The sequence below is a fragment of the Arachis stenosperma genome, chromosome 6 (assembly GCF_014773155.1).
Source record: "Arachis stenosperma cultivar V10309 chromosome 6, arast.V10309.gnm1.PFL2, whole genome shotgun sequence".
Lineage (NCBI taxonomy): Eukaryota > Viridiplantae > Streptophyta > Magnoliopsida > Fabales > Fabaceae > Arachis > Arachis stenosperma.
In genome coordinates this window covers 90,048,443-90,053,567 of record NC_080382.1, presented here as the reverse complement: position 1 = coordinate 90,053,567, position 5,125 = coordinate 90,048,443, and the positions used below count along the sequence as shown (strand labels likewise).

Here is a 5,125-nt window from a genome sequence, read left to right as displayed (position 1 = left end):
GTTGATCCTTCCATGAGAAATTTGGATGATTTCTCCATGAAGAATTATAGGTGTTTCCATAGGGTTCTCCTAGGTAATTCAACTCTTCCATTGAAGGGTTCTCAGGATCATAGGCTTCTTCTTCAGATGAAGCATCCTTAGTACTGCTTGGTGCATTTTGCATTCCAGACAGACTTTGAGAGATCAAATTGACTTGTTGAGTCAATATCTTGTTCTGAGCCAGAATGGCATTCAGAGTATCAATCTCAAGAACTCCTTTCTTCTGATTAGTCCCATTGTTCACAGGATTCCTTTCAGAAGTATACATGAATTGGTTATTTGCAACCATTTCAATTAGTTCTTGAGCTTCTGTAGGCGTCTTCTTCAGATGAAGAGATCCTCCAGCAGAGGTATCCAAAGACATCTTGGATAGTTCAGAGAGACCATCATAGAAAATACCTATGATGCTCCATTCAGAAAGCATGTCAGAAGGACATTTTCTGATCAATTGTTTGTATCTTTCCCAAGCTTCATAGAGGGATTCTCCTTCCTTCTGTCTGAAGGTTTGGACTTCCACTCTAAGCTTACTCAATTTTTGAGGTGGAAAGAACTTTGCCAAGAAGGCATTGACTAGCTTTTCCCAAGAGTTCAGGCTGTCTTTAGGTTGTAAGTCCAACCATATTCTAGCTCTATCTCTTACAGTAAAAGGGAATAGCATAAGTCTGTAGACCTCCGGGTCAACCCCATTAGTCTTGACAGTGTCACAGATTTGCAAGAATTCAGCTAAGAACTGATGAGGATCTTCCAATGGAAGTCTATGGAACTTGCAATTCTGTTGTATTAGAGAAACTAATTGAGGCTTAAGCTCAAAGTTGTTTGCTCCAATGGCAGGGATAGAGATGCTTCTCCCATAGAAGTCGGGAGTAGGTGTAGTAAAGTCACCCAGCACCTTCCTTGCATTGTTGGCATTGTTGTTATTTTCGGCTGCCATGGGTTCTTCTTCTTTGAAGATTTCTGTTAGGTCCTCTACAGAGAGTTGTGCCTTAGCTTCTCTTAGCTTTCGCTTCAAGGTCCTTTCAGGTTCAAGGTCAGCTTCAACAAGAATGCCTTTGTCTTTGTTCCTGCTCATATGAAAGAGAAGAGAACAAGAAAATATGGAATCCTCTATGTCACAGTATAGAGATTTCTTGAGGTGTCAGAGGAAAAGAAAAATAGAAGGAAGAAGTAGAGAATTCGAACTTAGTGAGATAGAGTTCGAATTGTGCATTGAGGAGGAGTGGTACTCCATAAAAAGAAGGATGTGAGAAGAGGGGAAGAGATTTTTCGAAAATTAAGTTAAAAAGATTTTAAAAACATTTTGAAAAATTGATTGATAATTTTCGAAAACTAAAAGTGGGAAAGAAATCAAGTGATTTTTGAAAAAGATTTTGAAAAAAAATGTGATTGAAAACTATTTTTGAAAAAGATGTGATTAAAAAGATATGTTTGAAAAATCATGCTTTTAAAAAGATATGATTGAAAAGATATGATTTGAAAACAATTTTAAAAAGATTTGATTTTAAAATTAATGACTTGGCTAACAAGAAAAGATATGATTCAAACATTAAACCTTTCTCAACAGAAAAGGTAACATACTTAAAATGTTCAATCAAATTATTAATTGTTAGCAAGTATCTTTGAAAATGGAAAGAAATTGATTTTGAAAATATTTGATTGAAAAGATATGATTTGAAAAAGATTTGATTTTGAAAAACTTTGAAAACTTGAAAAAAAATTGATTTGAAAACAAAATCCTCCCCCTTGTGCCATCCTGGCGTTAAACGCCCAGAATGGTGCACATTCTGGCGTTTAATAGAAAATAAAGGTTTTAGAATTCTTAATTTGGATTCCAGGAATCATTGCAATGTTAGTCTAAAGCTTTAGTCTAAAGAAATTAGACATGGCTAGCCAAGCTTCAGCAGGACATTGCATTCAAGAGCTAAATTGATGATAATCAATCAGCTTTGGTGATGATAAGAACATCACCTTGAAACACTAGAATTCATTCTTAAGAACTCTGAAGAAAAATAATACCTAATCTAAGCAACAAGATGAACCGTCAGTTGTCCATACTCGAAACAATCCCCGGCAACGGCGCCAAAAACTTGGTGCACGAAATTGTGATCATCAATGGCGCCATCAACATGGTACGCTCATTGCAATCTCAACTCTTCATCACAACTCCGCACAACTAACCAGCAAGTGCACTGGGTCGTCCAAGTAATAAACCTTACGCGAGTAAGGGTCGATCCCACGGAGATTGTTGGTATGAAGCAAGCTATGGTCACCTTGTAAATCTCAGTCAAGCAGACTCAAATGGGTATAGATGATGAATAAAACATAAAGATAAAGATAGAGATACTTATGCAATTCATTGGTGGGAATTTCAGATAAGCGCATGAAGATGCTGTGTCCCTTCCATCTCTCTGCTTTCCTACTGTCTTCATCCAATCCTTCTTACTCCTTTCCATGGCAAGCTTATGCAAGGGTTTCACCGTTGTCAGTGGCTACCTCCCATCCTCTCAGTGGAAATGTTCAACGCACCCTGTCATGGCACGGCTATCCATCTGTCGGTTCTCGATCAGGCCGGAATAGAATCCAGTGATTCTTTTGCGTCTGTCACTAACGCCCCGCCCTCAGGAGTTTGAAGCACGTCACAGTCATTCAATCATTGAATCCTACTCAGAATACCACAGACAAGGTTAGACCTTCCGGATTCTCTTGAATGCCGCCATCAGTTCTTGCCTATACCACGAAGACTCTGATCTCACGGAATGGCTGGCTCGGTTGTCAGGCGAGCACTCGGTTGTCAGGCGATCAACCATGCATCGTGTATCAGGAATCCAAGAGATATTCACCCAATCTAAGGTAGAACGGAGGTGGTTGTCAGGCACACGTTCATAGGTGAGAATGATGATGAGTGTCACGGATCATCACATTCATCAAGTTGGGGAACAAGTGATATCTTGGAACAAGAACAAGCGGAATTGAATAGAAGAACTATAGTAATTGCATTAATACTTCGAGGTACAGCAGAGCTCCACACCTTAATCTATGGTGTGTAGAAACTCCACCGTTGAAAATACATAAGAATAAGGTCTAGGCATGGCCGTGAGGCCAGCCTCCCAATGATCTAAGATAGCATAAGAACAAAGATAGCTACTCCGATATCTAAATACAATAGTAAAAGGTCCTACTTATAGAGAACTAGTAGCCTAAGGTTTACAGAGATGAGTAAATGACATAAAAATCCACTTCCGGGCCCACTTGGTGTGTGCTTGGGCTGAGCAATGAAGCATTTTCGTGTAGAGACTCTTCTTGGAGTTAAACTCCAGCTTTTGTGCCAGTTTGGGCGTTTAACTCCCATTTTGGTGCCAGTTCCGGCGTTTAACGCTGGAAATTCTGAAGGTGACTTTGAACGCTGGTTTGGGCCATCAAATCTTGGGCAAAGTATGGACTATCATATATTGCTGGAAAGCCCAGGATGTCTACTTTCCAACGCCGTTAAGAGCGCGCCAATTGGGCTTCTGTAGCTACAGAAAATTCACTTCGAGTGCAGGGAGGTCAGAATCCAACAGCATCTGCAGTCCTTTTCAGTCTCTGAATCAGATTTTTGCTCAGGTCCCTCAATTTCAGCCAGAAAATACCTGAAATCACAGAAAAACACACAAACTCATAGTAAAGTCCAGAAAAGTGAATTTTAACTAAAAACTAATAAAAATATACTAAAAACTAAACCAAATATACTAAAAACATACTAAAAATAATGCCAAAAAGCGTACAAATTATCCGCTCATCACCCAGCACCATCCTTAGACTATGTATGAAAGCCAAGGTAGTATTTGAAGATAACAATCCAAAATGGGTAAATCCTGGGAGGTTAGTTACGCTCCAGCGTATAACCTATGTGGCACCCGCTCAACAACAAAGGAGCCCTCAGATAAGGAAAAGAACATCACAAGAAGAACCTCACCAAGAAGAACCTCACCAAAAAGAACCTCATCAAGAAGAATACCAGCAAGAAGAGTACTGATGAGCGGATATTTTATACGCTTTTTAGGGGTAATTTCATGTGGTTTTTAGTATGTTTTAGTTAGTTTTTAGTATATTTTTATTAGTTTTTAGGAAAAATTCATATTTCTTGACTTTACTATGAGTTTGTGTGTTTTTCTATGATTTCAAGTATTTTTTGACTGAAATTGAAAGATCTGAGCAAAAATCTGATTCAGGCTAAAAAAGGACTGCTGATGTTGTTGGATTCTGACCTCCCTGCACTCGGAATGGATTTTTTGGAGTTACAGGAGTCCAAATTGAGCGCTCTTAATTGCGTTGGAAAGTAGACATCCAGGGCTTTCTAGCAATATATAATAGTTTATACTTTACTCGAAGATAAACGATGTAAACTAGCGTTTGACACCAATTCTATGTTCCATTCTAGCGTTAAACGCCAGAAACAGGTTGCAAGTTGGAGTTAATCGCCAGAAACAGGTTACAACTGATGCATGAAAACTTGTCTCTCAACAAATTTCCCTTCGGCAAGTATACCGAATTGTCGTCAAGTAAAACTCAAAATAGAGTGAGGTCGAATCACACAAGGATTGATTGGTCAAGCAACTTTAGTTAGAAGAATACGCTAGTTGAGCTAAACAGAATTTAGATTGAGATGCGAAAATTTAAATGGCTGAAAAGTAAATAACAGAAATTAAAGTGCAGAATCTTAAATGGGGATTTAGGGTAATGAGCATGAAAATAAATGGCAGAAAGTAAAGAGAATGGGTAAGATCATAAATGGGGAAATCATTGGGTTCAGGAGATGTTGCATTCTCCGGATCAAGTTCATTCTCATCTCTCCACAATCAATGCATTCATTGATCTCCTTGGCAATCTTAAGTGATTGGATCCCAATTCCTTAGCAATCCAATCTCTCTAAGCTTGAACAATTGCCCAATTCCTTGATTTAATTGCTCATAGGAAGAGATGAAGTGTGGTCATTGATTATACCACATGCATTTCCAAATCAAAGTGTTGGGAGGATTTCATGTCACTATATCCGCCCAAACCCCAATTTGGTCCAACATGAGAAAGCATTTCTAGCATGATCTCCTCA

The 5,125-nt window shown here is 38.7% G+C and overlaps 1 non-coding gene across 1 annotated transcript; it reads left to right on the top strand.

Annotated features, from left to right (window-relative positions):
• The first annotated feature begins 457 nt into the window (after window positions 1–457).
• LOC130937940 (small nucleolar RNA R71) lies at window positions 458–565 on the top strand. Its single transcript, XR_009069130.1, has one exon. It is a non-coding gene; the product is annotated as a small nucleolar RNA R71 (small nucleolar RNA).
• Window positions 566–5,125: the final 4,560 nt, after the last annotated feature.